Source organism: Pteronotus mesoamericanus, unplaced genomic scaffold (assembly GCF_021234165.1).
Source record: "Pteronotus mesoamericanus isolate MK-2021 breed Mesoamerican mustached bat unplaced genomic scaffold, CSHL_Meso_final scaffold_54, whole genome shotgun sequence".
Lineage (NCBI taxonomy): Eukaryota > Metazoa > Chordata > Mammalia > Chiroptera > Mormoopidae > Pteronotus > Pteronotus mesoamericanus.
This window is the reverse complement of record NW_026555321.1, coordinates 4,375,031-4,390,497: the sequence shown is the minus strand read 5'-3', so window position 1 is coordinate 4,390,497 and position 15,467 is coordinate 4,375,031.

The window sequence follows — 15,467 nt, the reverse complement described above, 5'->3', positions numbered from 1 at the left end:
TGAAAACCATGGGAACCATTGAAGAATTTTAAACAGGAGGATAATTATGAATAGATGTGCATTTTTGAAAGATCATCTCATATGTTATATGAACCATTAAGAAGGTAAATGGAGGGATGCACACTTAGGTGGAATAACCTCAAAAGAGCTCCTATGAAAAATCTGATGTCAAGTCAACATGGTATTTTGATTGCTATCAATTTCCAGGCACTTGCCTGAATGTTGGGCTGCGGAGATTAATAAATCATGATACTGGCCATGGAATTGGTCACATTACTTCACATCGGTGTCTCATTGAACTTTTAAATAATTCTACAAGATTCGCTTCATTATTATAATTTCAGAAATAAGAAAGTTGAGGATCCTAGTAGGTAAGTAACCCACTTATGGTCACCCAGGGTATTATAGTTAGGAATATAACCTGCGCATGTCTGACTGCAAAGGCTATATTTTCTCAGTGACACTAGGTAGATTGTCGCATAGTTCAGTAAACTTCACCCTTGAAGTAGGGATATGCTCTTTCTTGCTGACCCTTCTTGCCATCGATTCCCTCTTTGTATTTGTAACTCTTCAGTGCATGAGGTGCACTATTAAATATTTGGGGTTCCTCACATTCTATCCCCAGCTCACCTCAGCCCAGAATGTTTCTTCTGCACCTCCTATTCTGAGTCTATCACAACGGGATTCATGTGTCCCAGTGGTGTCCTCCTGAAAACTTACAAATGTCTTTGCCCCTGATCATGCCATACGTGCTACATTTATTAATGTTGACACTTAAAATTACCCACTGGTAAAGTTTATTCTCAATAAGATAATTTTATTTTTATCTAAGGGAATTATTATTTTTGGTTGCATTTTAGAGCCAGGCAATAGAGTCAGATTACTGTTTATTTAGATGTCCTACAAACATATGGTAAGTGAGCAATAAAACAACAATGCCTTTAGTCATCCAAATACTTTTCTTGGAAAAGTGAGCTTTTAAAAAAAACTTCATCTTTCTAGAATTCAAAATATTTTACATAAACTTGTGAGGCACAATTTTTTTTTTAATGCAGTACTATAAATTTTTCTATCATAGAAGGCAAAAATACTTAGGAAGGAAATGGTCATATTTCCTTAGAAGTTAGCAGCGAGAAAGATTTATACCTACTTATTGACTTATCTTATTTATTTGTGCATTTAAAGTTTTTATTTAAATATGAACATCCTAAAGCAAAGCCAAGAAATGAGTGAGAACTTTGCATATAATGAGAAACAATATGCATCCACACACATACATGCACATATACACAAATTGGTACAATTTTATCTCTGACTTTTATTTATGGAACAATCAAAATCATTAACTTTAACCCCTCAAATTGTATACTACCTCCTCCAAACCCCTGGTGTTGATCCAAGATGCCTAGAATACCACAGGGAATCATTCTGTAAAAGACCACACTCCCACATCAAATCAGAGATTGCCTAGAGTTTTACTTCCAATGGCTTAAAAAGAACTTTAAAATAAGACCTGAGAAATTATTGTCCATTATCAACTATGATCTGGAGTTAATATCTTTCCTATACAAAGTACAATTGCAAATACATTAAAAAGAAGTAAACAAAAAAACAAAAATTATTTTAAAGACATGAAGAGGTAAATCAGAAGAGAAAAACTATAAATGATTGATGATAATGGAGTCATTGATGATGATGGAGAAAAGGGAACACTAGTACACTGTTGGTGGGAATGCAGACTGGTGCAGCCACTGTGGAAAGCAGTGTGGAATTTCCTCAAAAAGCTGAAAATGGAACTGCCTTTTGATCCAGTGATTCCCCTGCTGGGACTATACCCTAAGAATACCAAAACGCCAATACAAAAGAACCTATGCACCCCAATGTTCATCGCAGCACAATTTACAATAGCCAAGTGTTGGAAGTAACCTAAATGCCCATCAGTAGATGACTGGATCAAAAAATTATGGTACATTTACACAATGGAATACTAAGCAGCAGAAAGAAAAAAAGAACTACTAAACTTCATGACAGCATGGATGGAACTGGAGAGCATTATGCTAAGCGAAATAAGCCAGGGGGCGAAAGACAAATACCATATGATCTCACCTATAAGCGGAACCTAACCAACAATACAAAGATGCAAGGAAAATAAGACCAGCAAAAAAAAACAAACAAAAAAACCCAAAAATTTAAACTTCATTTTTAATTAAATAAATGTATATCGTATGCCCTTGTCACACTGATAAAGATTTTTAAAATGAGCATAACTTCTATTACTGAAAGTAATAGAACTAAAAGTATTTATGTAGATTCAGTGGGAATGTAAATATAGTATATATAGTACATATGTAATAGTGTATTTTACACAATATATTACATACACATGTTGTATATACTATATTACATTTATGTAATATACACTATATTTAATATGTTGTATTAAATATAAATATATAAATATATATAAAGTGAGAGACAGAGAGTTTTAAATATATGCAATGTTCATAGGTAGTAACTTTGGAATATATATTGAATGTCATTTTTTTACTTCCTTTATACTCCTAGAAAGACATTAAGATTGTATCTTTGTAGTTTGTGCTTAACATGAGGAAGATGGTGTTTATCTGGTGTTTGTCCCAGTGAAGCTGGCAGGAAATAGCCTTGCGTCTACAAATAGGGGCTAGCAGTGGAGAAGGAGATCAAGTAACTTAAAATCCACATTACAGAGGGGAGAAGGAGGAGGGGTGGAGAGAGGCAGGAGAAAGGGGGTTCCCCTGGGACTTGGGATTTGTTGTGTGGGCACCTGCCCTGTGTTTGGACTTTAATCCTTTGATTACAAATGACTCTCTTCTCTCATGGAGATAATCAAGGGCCTGCAATTCTTTCTTCTCTCACAAAGATAATTAGATACCTGGAAATCATGGAGTTAGATTCCATCTTTTCTACAGTTTAATGTACATTCTTTAAAAATTACAGCCTTGTCTATAGCCCAGATCCTGAGTCCTGGGCCCCTTGACATTTCCTTTGCCCAGGCAACCACCACACTGAAAAGGAGAATGAGTGAGGGACACAGCTCCTACGCTGGCGGCTGTCAGGAACCACACCTCTCTTTTATGATGATTTTCTGTATCTGAATTCAGATTAAATTACTTTCAGCCCTGTCTCTGTCCGAGGATATACATTGTAGTCTTTTCTCAGTGTTGCCACTGTGTGAAAAATGTCGGAAAACAATCCTCACAGATTTTTACCACGCTGATGACTTGCCTGTGTCCAGCCAGCATCCATCCACTTTTGTACTCAGGGTGGATGTTAGTGTTCAGAGTGAGGAAACAAAAGAATGAGTGATGCTGTGGGCGCTGTGGACCACTTCCTGTTTGAGGTGAGGCATTCCCCTTCTGTTGAGAAAACTTTACACCTAAAGCCAGATACCTGGGATCATGTTGCTAATGACAACAAATACTCATGTATGTAGTTGGTCCTCAGCATTCCTCGCTATTTCTCGCATTTTGTCACTCATCTCATAACTTTAGACTTTTTTCTTTTATTTTACCTCATGAACTCTCTCTCCCATTCTTAATTCATTATTTTTTAAACAAGTCATTATACACCGTATAAAATATTGTGTGCAATGTTCATTCCAGGGCATTTTTAAAACTTGGTATACACTAAATGTGACCTCAGACTATTTAATTGTATGGAAACATCATAACTCACCACATCATTTTTCTAGGAGTAAAATCATTGCATCTGTGAGATTTTTATGTGTAGTACAAAATTCCTCACTGACTCTTACTTACCACGTAAGAGTTTGCGTATTTCCCAACACTCTTGCCTATGCATTCAAAAAATCTTTTTCAACATATTAAGCCTGTCAATTAAAATACGTTCAGTTGCACATCATAGAAATATCCAAATAATATTGTTAAAACAATATAAAATTTTATTTAACTTTCTAGTAAAGAAATTTGGAAAGAATCTATCTATTAGCAGTCCACAACTCCTAATGTTCACCCTCACAATTCTAGTATATGGCTTTTCTACTCCAAGGTAAATAATAGTACAAAAAAGTCTTCTAGAGAGCTCCAGCCATCACGTTGGCATTAAACATTGTAAGAAGGAGGGAAAAAAGGGGGCAGACAAGAGCCCCTTCTGGACGATTTCACCTTCTTTCAGAATCACTCCCAGAAATCCCAAGTTAAACTTCCAAATCTTGTCAGCCAGAACACCACATGAATATATTTAGTTGCAAGTGAGTTTGGGAATTGCAAAGGCTTTTTTTCTCAATGGCAATATGCTCCACCCAAAAACAAGACTTTCCTGGACAAGATGAAGAGGAGAATAGATGCTCAGGTTAGGCAACCAGCTGACTCTGTCACAAGAGAAAATAAAATAATGTTACTATTGTATGTTTCCTGGTAGTCTGTTGATTATTACTGACGTGAAGCTCATTTTTTTCGTGTTGGGTGAACATCTGAATTTCTTTCGTATATTGCTCAAACATGTCTTCTGGTCATTTATTTTACTGGAAAGGTATGTGAGATGCTCTTGTGAAAAGACCACAGATCTGGATAGGAAAGGTGAACGCATGGAACCAGGATGCATGGTGAACATTGAATTCATTTTAAAATAGAACAAAGTCTGAATGTCCTTTGGGGCTATGCTTGCAGAAGGTAAATATCAGGAGTTCTGACAACATAAAAGCAAATGTGACAAAAACAAAACCTGGATGTGGATGATAAAGGAAGTGTGAGAAAGACTGTGCAAATATCCTGGTATGTTTTTAGACAGTTAGCTAATAGCTTCTGCTTCATTTAGACACGCCTAAAAAGGGGAAAACTAAGGTACAGAGTATATTAGTAGAAATGTAATAATAAGAATATGGTAATAATAGCAACAATAATAAATACAAAAAGTGATAAGAAATAGGGGTGCTAAGAGGAGATGTAAAATTCTTATTTTTTACCTGTACTTATATGTTGTACAAACATGACTTAGACAGTCTGTTGCACAGTAAAAAGTAAACTTAACTACTGAGAAATCATCAGGAGATGGTAGATATACTAAAATATAAAAAGGAAATCACATACAAACGCACATACTGCAGGTACCCTAAAAAATGCATATCCATGGAGCAAAAGGACAGGAAACATTAAGAAAGTTATATAAGAAGATACTAGAGAAACCAATTCTGTTAGTTCAATGGAAAAATGATATAAATTTTAATCTACTGAAAACACTGAAGACTCAAATTGCATTAAACAGCAATGCCCAATAGGTATTATATGCAAGAAACATATCTAAAACAATGTGTCTCAAAAGATTAAATATAAAAAGATTGACAAGAACCTATAATGGCACAACAAAAGTAAGAGAATGATACACCAGCCTAAAGATAGGGGGAGTCTTGAAGACATCCATTTTAGATGATACTTCCACAATTATTTTAAGTATGCTTAAAAATTTAGAAAGAGAGCGACAGTTATGGGAATGTATGGACTAACTTTACTTATGAAGTTAAAACTCTAAAAATTTCATATCGGAAAATATAATTTAGTGTATTTTATAAATGCAATACACCATGATCCAAATGATAAGTGTGCAAGTGTGGTTTACTGTTAGAATAATAACAAATATGGTAGGTTGGTTCATTCAAGATGTGTGCCAGCTTCCTCAGAGTGGGCTTGTCTGCACTGAAGAGGCTGAGCAGCTAATGTGTAATATGTGTACATACTACATGTCCCTCATAGCAGAGAGACAGCATGACTGACATTAGATGTTAGGTGGTAAAACCAACAATTATAAAGGTGGTGGTCTCTTATTCAGACTTCAGCTTAAATGGTAGTTCCCTCAGGTCTCCAGGAGTGCAATGCATTTCTACAACCTCTTTGGGAGCTTCCGGAGCGTAATCTGGAAGCCTTCGGCAGATTCAAAGTTTCCCAGGTTCTTTTCTGCTTCCTGGGATGGCTAAGGGGGCAGTTTGGAGGATCAGTTCCACACAATTGTTCTGGAAGGATCTGGAGGACCACCCTAGACCTGGACTCCTGGTTTTGATGACTTTCCTCTTAAAATCATGACATTGCTTTTTGTTATCTGCAACTCTGTTCTGGTAAAGACACAAATAAATATAATTCACCATATTAATGTATCATAAAGGAAAAGAACATATTGTCTACATAAATGCTAAAAAAGCATTTTGTTTACAAAATTCGTAAGTATAAGCAATAATCAGGTAGAGAAAATAAACACAAATTATGGATTTAGCAGTCAAGAATATAAACAATGCTTTTGTATATAACTAACATAAAACATTATATGAAGAAAACTTTAAAATTCTGCTGAAATATACAGACATACTTATCGATGCATACACTTATGCCCACATATTTATATAAAGAGAAAACCATTGTACTTGCATAAGAATTATCATTACTTATTAATTTTTCCTGAAAGTTCTCCTGAGTTTTCTGGTTATAGTAGCATATTTTAAAGTTGGATTTCCAACTTGTTTCTTATGCCAACATAACTTCCAGTTTGATCATATTTTAACCCAAAAAATAAACCACAAAAGAGTTAAAATTATAATTTACATATTATCTTGAATTTACATAGTATCTTGAAGTAGACAAAATATTAGAGGATGCAGAATTCATAAGATGTAAATTAAAGAAATAGTAAAAGTAAACACCTATTGTAAAAACTTTGAGCTCATGTTTAAAACATCACAAAATTAAAACATCAATGAGAAACTGGAGGATAAATATTGGTAACATATTTTATTTAGACTTTAAAATACTAAAAAATCTAGTACAATTAGTGAATCAAAAAACATCTTAACTAAATACTAAATAAACTAAATTTATTTATTTACAACTAAATAAATAAAAAAAGAAAAAATAAATGAAAATATGCTAAAATATAGTCCTAACTAAAGACATTTAAATTAAAGTAAAAGTGAGATAAACTTTTTCAACTATTCAAATGACAAAAATCTTATATTTGATGAGTGGTGCTAAAAGGATGCATCATATATTACTTCTCTTCAGAGGAAAAAAAAACACTCAGGTCATGAGTCAGCAATTTCAATCTCTTGATTTGTACCTGGAAATGTTGGCCAAGTTATTGGAACTAGAATGCTCACCACAGTTTTGTTTGTTATAACAATAAAAAACAAGCAATATATTTTAGAGTCTAAGTAAATATTACAATAGATTATTTTATAACTATTAAAATATATGAAGAGGGAATATGCATATATGCTGTTATGGAAAGATCATTAACATGTTTTGAAGTACAATTAACAAAGATCATTAAACACGTACGCTATCATCTGTTGCATAAATATAAACAATTATCTAAATATTCATAAACATATTTTGTGTTTATGATACACAAACATTGTTACACACAAAAAATTGTCTTAAAGGAGTTACATGAGACTGCTATCTTGATAACTTTGGACTAGAGGACTTGAAATGTGGGAAGAACACTGTTTACTACTTTTATTTTTCTATATTATTTGAATTTTCCAGTCTTGACCATGACAAGTTTTCTTTAGAAAATTTATCCACAATGATTATTTGAAATGTGAGATTACAGGCATTTTTGCCTTCTTTTTTAAATTTTATACGTAGTTTAAAGAGCCTTGTTAATGTGTGCAGACGCCTGGACACATCTACCCTTTTCTAGGTGACCATCGAATGGTTTTCTGTGAACTTGCTCTTTAACCTGTGCCACAATGAGGTGAATCATGTGAGACTGGTGTTGCCACTCTATGTGTGAAGACTGAAAACCAGAAATGTCAACAGGGCTTTGGTAAAGTGACACAGAAAGTCAGAGAAGGAGTAAAGGTTTCAACACACACGTTCTATTCTCGAGTTGTGCTCCTTCCACTCATCTTTCACTGCCTATTAACCATAAAGTATATATTTCCTTTAAACAATAAACAATATATTTCTATTTCAGAGGTATTTCAATTCCAAGAATGGATGAATGATTAATTTTTGTCCATGAATAAAAATGAAAGATAACATGCCTAGAGGATAATGCATCAATCAAAAAGAATTACCCATTAGTACAGCATGAGTGGGTGTCTGATATTTCTTCATTAATGACTTGCTATGCGTAAGTGCAAGAAGATAAACTTTACATTTTATACAGAGAAAACTGAAAAGAGAAGACCTTGTATTGTCACCTATTATAGCTTCCTTAAAGTTTGAAGAGCTTTGTTTTCCAAAAATAGAAATAGAGGATTGATCCTAGTCTGAATGGAAACGTTAACAGCTCTCTGATTTTATAGGCTGTGTTTTTTCTTCCCTTTCCAATAACCCTTTCTTACCTCTTTATTTCTTTTTCAATAATGTCTCTACTTGCACTGTCTTTGCAAGGGGCAGTGGCTCAATGGGGACCATAGTGATCAGCAACCTCTGTGTGTGGGATTAGAGTGATGATTTAATGTGAGCCTACATTAGAATTCTGTGGAAGGGTTTATTTGTACTTGAAAACATTCTCTTCTCCCCCATCAAAAGAACTTCAGGAAAAGAGTGAGGATGAGGAGTTCTTGCTTGGAACTGCAGCAAAGGCTCCTGAATGGGCCAAGGGCATGAGACTCTACAAGTTGTTTTTGTCTAATGTGCAATTGTTCTCATTTCAATCTTCTTGTAGCCCCAGTATTGATACTGGGGGATAAAACCAGACTTGACTGAAAGACTATGGAAGAGGATGGAGGCCAGACCTTTCTTTTTTTCAAACAATTAAAAAATTCTTAAATTATAGTTTGTATTCAATATTATTTTGTATGCAAGAATAAACTCAAAATGGGTAAAAGATGTCAGTGTCAGACTTGAAACCATAAAACTCCTAGAAGAAAATGTAGGCAGTAAAATATTGCACAATTTTCTTAGCATTTTTTTCTGATACATCTCTTTGGGTAAGGCAAAGAAAAGGAAAAAATAGACAAGAGAGTACAGCAGACTAAAACACTTTTTTCACAACAAAGGAAACCATCAAAAAAATTAAAAGGCAACTTACTGAATGGAAGAAGATATTTACCAGTGATACATCTGATAAAGGGTTAACACTCAAAATTTATAAAGAACTCATACAACTCAACACCATGAAAACAAGCAATCCAATTAAAAAATGGGCAAAGGACCTGATTAGACCGTTTAACAAAGAGGACATAGGGATGGCCAATAGACATATGAAAAGATGCTCAGTGTCACTAATCATCAGACAGACTAGATATTTCTTGTCCTACTTGTCTCTGTCCCCCTCAGTCTCATCTTTACCCTCTCTTCCTTCTACCACAGTATCACTGAATTCCCAGAGGCTTCTACCTCACCTGGCAGAAGCAGGAAGAGGGACTAGGAGCTGTTCTCTGTAAATACCATTCCAGTGACCTTCCAAACACAAGGCTTTTCCTATGCCCTCTTGCTCAAAAGCCTGCAGCACCTCCTATAGCACCTATAGTCTAGGCTTGACTCCTCAACTTGACAATCAAGGTCCTCTTCCATTAGGCCTCTCCTGACCCTTTAGCACTGGGTCCCTCTAATATGCTATCCCATCCTCAAACATCAGGCTGAATCCTCTAACACCCAAACATAGAGAAATACCCCCTCCACCCATGTAACTCACACATCCCTTAAAGCACCTTCCATTTTTTTCCTCCTAAGTTAGTTACATTAAGTTGATTTTATATATTTATATGAGTCACCAGCTACCCCTTGATGATATATAGTCTTCCCCTTGGGATGCTCCAGTCCAGTTTCTCTATGGTGGTTCACTATGCATTTATCACTGTAGACCATGTCCCATGGTCACCTACAAAACATCAGTCTTCTGCTAACATACTGTGGGTTCATATTTGATTCATGTCTAAGTTCCCCTCCCCTTCTACAGGGCCTCGCACATGGCTAAAGAAAACATATGTTCCTGGGAAGTGACTGATAGGGAAATACAGAAGCTTTTTGTGTTTACTGAGGGCCATATCATTGCCTTCTGCATACAGAAGACATTCACATAAGACCCACATTTTCTGAGACTTTTCTCAATTTCAGAAATGATGTCTCATTGTCACTTCACATGTCTTGGCTTCTGGATTAAAAATATAGTGACCTTAGTGTATTCCATTTCTCTTCATGTGAAACATAATGTTCACCATGGGATTATCATTTCTGCTCAACTCAACAAAATGGGATCTAGCCCCTGAATTGTTCTTGATTTGTAATCATTACAATTCACATGCCTGTAAATGCACAAACACATAAAAGCACAATTTTGATGTCAGTGTTGTATCTTCAGTGAAAAAGACTTTGAAATAAACCTAGCTTCTCACCTGACTACCTCAAAGCTCCTTTGCTGCTGTTAGTTCTCATCAAGAGCCCTGTAGTTCTTTCTCTAGTGCATGTCTCAAGTACACAGAGGACAAACCTTTCCAACCCTGGCGTATAGTTTTGAGAACCAGAAAGAGAAAGAAGGTGAAGGTGACTAGAATTAATAATAACCGTTTCATTGAAAGCTTTTCTAAAGTCAAATATCCCAGCATCTTACAGAACCCAGGATAGGATGAAGAGGTTTTTTTTTTTCTCCCAAATCCCCAAAATGTGAATTTAATGAGGTTGAACAATTCCCAGAAACCAATACCTTAAAACAAATACGTTGCACTAAATAAGAAAGTGGGTGTATTTCAATATTTATTTTTCTCCTTTCCCACATCCCCTTCCTTTCATCCTTGTCACTCAGCTCCTGTTTTTCCCCTGGTCCCCAGTTGTGCCTATTTCTTTATAGGACTGCAGCATGAAGCAGCACATGTTTTAAAGCAGAATTTAGGACTTGACACAGGACCGGATCCAGCTAACTCTGCCGAGAGAATCTAATTAGGTAGATGGGGTTTGAGAAGCTGGAGTTTTTCTAGGACACCTGGCTCACCCTTCTGTGTAATGGAAATTGTCACCGGCCCTTTGCAGGCAGCTGAGGCATCGGAACGTGGGTGTCACTTCTCATCTGAATTAAATGCTGCCTCCATTGTGACATCTCAGGCAAACAGGAATTTCTGGGCACTCAAGCACTAGGATCCTTACCTGAGGTCCCGTTCAACTCAGAGACACTGTAATTTTGCACAGGGAGAGAGCTGTCAGCTCAGGATAAGGAAGAACTTTCCAAAAATCAGAACTACCAGTCACCAGTCAACAACAGATAGACTGTTTTATTGAGTAGTGGGATCTCCACCACCAGCCAAATTCAGGCAGAGGGCTGCCTTATGGGGAGGTGAAAGTTGGGCCCACTTCAGAGCCATGAGACCCACTAAGTTAACTTACAGCTTTCAGCCTCAGTCTCTCACCCCTGAAATGATGGATATAATATTTATTTATTCACATATCCCATAAATACTTATTGGGAATCCACTGTATGTGAGGCATTTCTTCTAGAGATGGGAATAGAATGATTAGCAAAAGAGGCAAAGTCCTTGCCCTCATGGCACTTGCATATTAATGAGGAAAGGCAGAAAGCAAGCAAGTTAGCAACTTGCTGCCATGTGATAATAGTGGTATAATGAACGGGATAGAGAATGAGGTTGGAAATGCTGCCAACCCTGTGGAATTAAATGAAATGAATGAAAATTAAATGAGATAATAATGACTGACATTTATTATGTGTGTTCTGGTTTCCTGGCAGTAGGCAAAACACTATGCCTTAAATAAACCTCATATAAATAAGAACTAATATACCTATTTTGCGGATGCTGCAACTGAGACTTTGGGTAACTGTGTGACTTGTCCAATAAACTAACTAGTTAGAGGTAAAGTTGGCAATGGAATTCAGGTGTGAGCATCTCACTCCTAGTACATGAGTTGTTTTTGATGAAATTTGTTACCATTATGATGCTATTGAACAATTGTGAGGGTTATGTGAAGTTGAACTTTATACCTTTAACAAATACCGGTTATGCAATCTCAAATCTATGGTGTCTGTAGGGAGACATAGGAAACACCTTTGCTCTAACTTTCCCTCTGGTTTGGGGGACTCTGTCTCTGGAAAAACAGTAGCTTAAAGCAGCATGTGACTCAGGGAGAAATGGTTTTAACAGAAGTCATTGTTGTTATTGGCAGTAGGGGACGAAAGGAGAAATGTAGCAACAGGGTTCTCTGGGAAGGTGTCTGGGTTTGGTTGGGGTCTTAAGAAGGGTAAGCAAGTGATGTTTCAGGACGGAGGTCTGCCAGTGGTATGAGGTCTGGGCCGGAAGAAGGTAGATTGAAGGCAAAGAAAATGTTAAGGACTTTACTCTGTGCCAGGCTGACATTTTCATCATTTACTGGATGGTGGGATGAAAGCTCAGAGAAACTGACTTTCCCTGGGAGCTAAAGCTGATCGTTACTGGAGTTGGGCTTTTGGATTCCAAAGCCCAGATGTTTTGCGCTATGTTGTGTTTGTTCCCTGAAGTCCTCAAGGAAGGTGAGGTGGGACAAGCTAGCCTGTGCATGTCTGAAAGTGGAAGAGTGGAAAAGACGTCCAGTACTTCATATTCAGAAGGAAGATTGTAGGGATTTGCAAGGCATATGTGTCTAGCTGTGTTTTCTGTACCTGATCTAATTCAAGATCAGGTGAGCACAGGACTGCTTCTAGCACTGCGTGAAGATTCCATCCACCTCGATAAGAGTGTACTATGTCCTCTCCATTTGAGATTATGTAGAAAGTTCTCTGCTCTCTTCAAGTATGAGTATAAGAAATACACAGAGATATTTGCATGTAAGAGATTCTCAACTGGAACATGGGCACTTTCTTGATGAGGTATATAGAAACAATCTTAAGTCTAACGTAACAGGGTATGGGCATTTCATTGGCTCTCTTTCTCTCTAAGGTTGATATAACATAGTTTGCTTGGGAGGGGGCATTATTTTTAAAACATTTTATTTCTCTAAGTATGACATGAGTGCATCAAGCTGGAAAATAATATTGCAAATAAAACCAAGTCCCCTCAACAAATCCCAGTTCTCTCCAGTGAGGCAGCCATAATTTTTGTTTTTGATATGTATCCCTATCATGTGCTATGCATTAATATACATCTGGATCTATCTATAAATATTATATATAACATGTAATATGGACATAATTATTTTGATAGTTATTTCAACTAAACATTAACAAATTTTAAGGATTCTGTAGCTTTTTTTTCATGTGATAGTATGTATTGGAGAGTTTTTCCTCTTGAAATATACAAACAAACCTCATTCAATTGTATTAGCTGGATGGAATTCCTTAAGATAAATGCATTAGTTTTCTTAACACTTTTTCTACTTATTTGTTGCTATCATAAAATGCCAGCATGGAAAAGCCTCGATCTATGCCCCTGAGTGCACGTTTGTATTTTTCCTCAGAATAATCCTAAGAAATGAATTTACTAGCTCATATTTAAAATTATAATAATTATATGTCTTATAGTTTCTCTCAAACATGGTTGAACCAATCTTGACATCTATAGACAACATATAAAAGTGCCAGACACACTTTACAAATACCTGATTGTATAATTTTTTGTTTTGAGTTTGTGTTTTTCTTAGCCCGCAATTATATCATTATTTATATTATTACTGATGCAGAGAAGATATAATTTTTGTCCTACAGGAGCTTTTAAGCACCGTCTCGGTGGTTGGCAGGAATATAAGGAGGTAATTAAAAAATAAAGACATCGATGAACTTTCCAGAACAACGAAAGATGAGGGGGATGGTCATAAAGATTTTGCTAACTCTCTGACATTTGTTGCAGCCTCCGTCCTCTGGCCACAATGTCTGCAGAAATGAGTTGTCTCCTTGGGGACCTGTGTGACCCCAACAGAGTCAGAGGTGTTCCCCTCAACCCCACAGGGGGATTGCACACTCAGCGCCATGGAGTGGGGAACACTGTCACTGACAGGGCTACTGGGTCCAGGACCTCCTTCAGTCAGTTCATCATCTTGGCCATTGCATGTATCTTTTGTGAGCTTTAGTGGCCTCATCTGAGAAGGTGAGAACCCTCAAATGTTCTTTATAGATATAAAATTCCATTGTCTTAAGAACCAGTGAAATACGTATTTGAACACGGTATTCTTTTAGCACAAAGTTCAGTGAGCATCAGAGTCACCAGGAAGGCTTATAGAAATATAAAGTTCTAGATCCCGCCATTAGGGGTCTTGGCTGGGGCCTGGAAATTTCCATCTCTTACCTGTCCTTAGGGGATGCTCACCTGCAGGTTTGACGACCACACTTCGAGGACAACAGCTTCAGTGTGCTCTTCGGGCAACTAAGGGATGCAGGTTGAAAGAAAGGCTGAGAGAGGAAGAGATAGTTGTTGGGGATTTCTAAAGGATAGAATTATAGGTTCCAGAGGCAGTGAGGATGAAGCCAAATTGTGTTTTGAAAGAGGCCTTTTGGAGGCTGTAAGAGAGGAGTTGGGCCAGAGGGAAGCCATCCAAGGAGGAGGTTTTTGTTGTAATTCAAGGGAGTCAGGAGCAGAGTTTGAACGAGGGTGATATCAAAGGGGGAGGGTAGGGAGAGATTAATTCAGGGTGATTCAGGAGATAGACCTGGTTCCATGTTGAACAGGAAGGCGAGGGAGGAGTCTTAGATGACTCACAGATCTTTATTTTGGGTAATAAGGTGAATGATGGTATCATTTGGATTGTAAAACAGGGAAAGTCAAGATGTATATGAGTACTGTGAGGTAGGAGTGCCATCGACAGCCCTAAGTTCCTGCACAAGGACCAGAGATCCACGGGATATGATAGGACAGCTACCTGGAGGCTTACTGTGACGTTAAATTGAGAATTATTCCCCCAGAACTAAGATCAGATAGGAAGGCCAAGGAGAAGGGCGTTTGAAAATGGGGTTGATTTTTTTTTCAAGTTACATTGTCTTTTGTAAGGATTTTGAAAAAGATTTTGAAACTTAAGTAAATAAATAATAGTGAGGTGTGGGGCCGTTATAAAAGCGCGATAAAGAGGCAACTGTAGCAGCGGTAGTTAAAAATTCACAAGGATAAAATAACAGTCATGAATAAGTCAGAAGCATACACAGACACATATATGTACATATGAGATGGAAATAGAGAAGAAAGGAAGGCCGATTTCTCTAAATAGTCATAGTGTGTATCTTAGATAAATAGCAGCAGCTTTAAAATATATGTAGAGAGAAAGAGACGAAATAGATGAAGGACCAAAATAAATATGTTAATGCATAAACCGTGGATCTATCTGGGTGTCAGGTTTATGGGTAATGTTCATTTTCTTATACAAACCTTTATTTACTCAGTTTTCTGTGATCAACATGTTATACTTTAAAAGCACGAAAAAATTATTTAACTCTTTTTTTAACCTGTTTTTGAAAAGTGGACGGCAAAAACATGATGGCGTTCTTTAGAGAACAGATTAGAATTCGGTTTTCTGGTTCTGCTCTCTGCATCCCAAGACAGTCCTTCGCAGTCCCACGGAGAACGG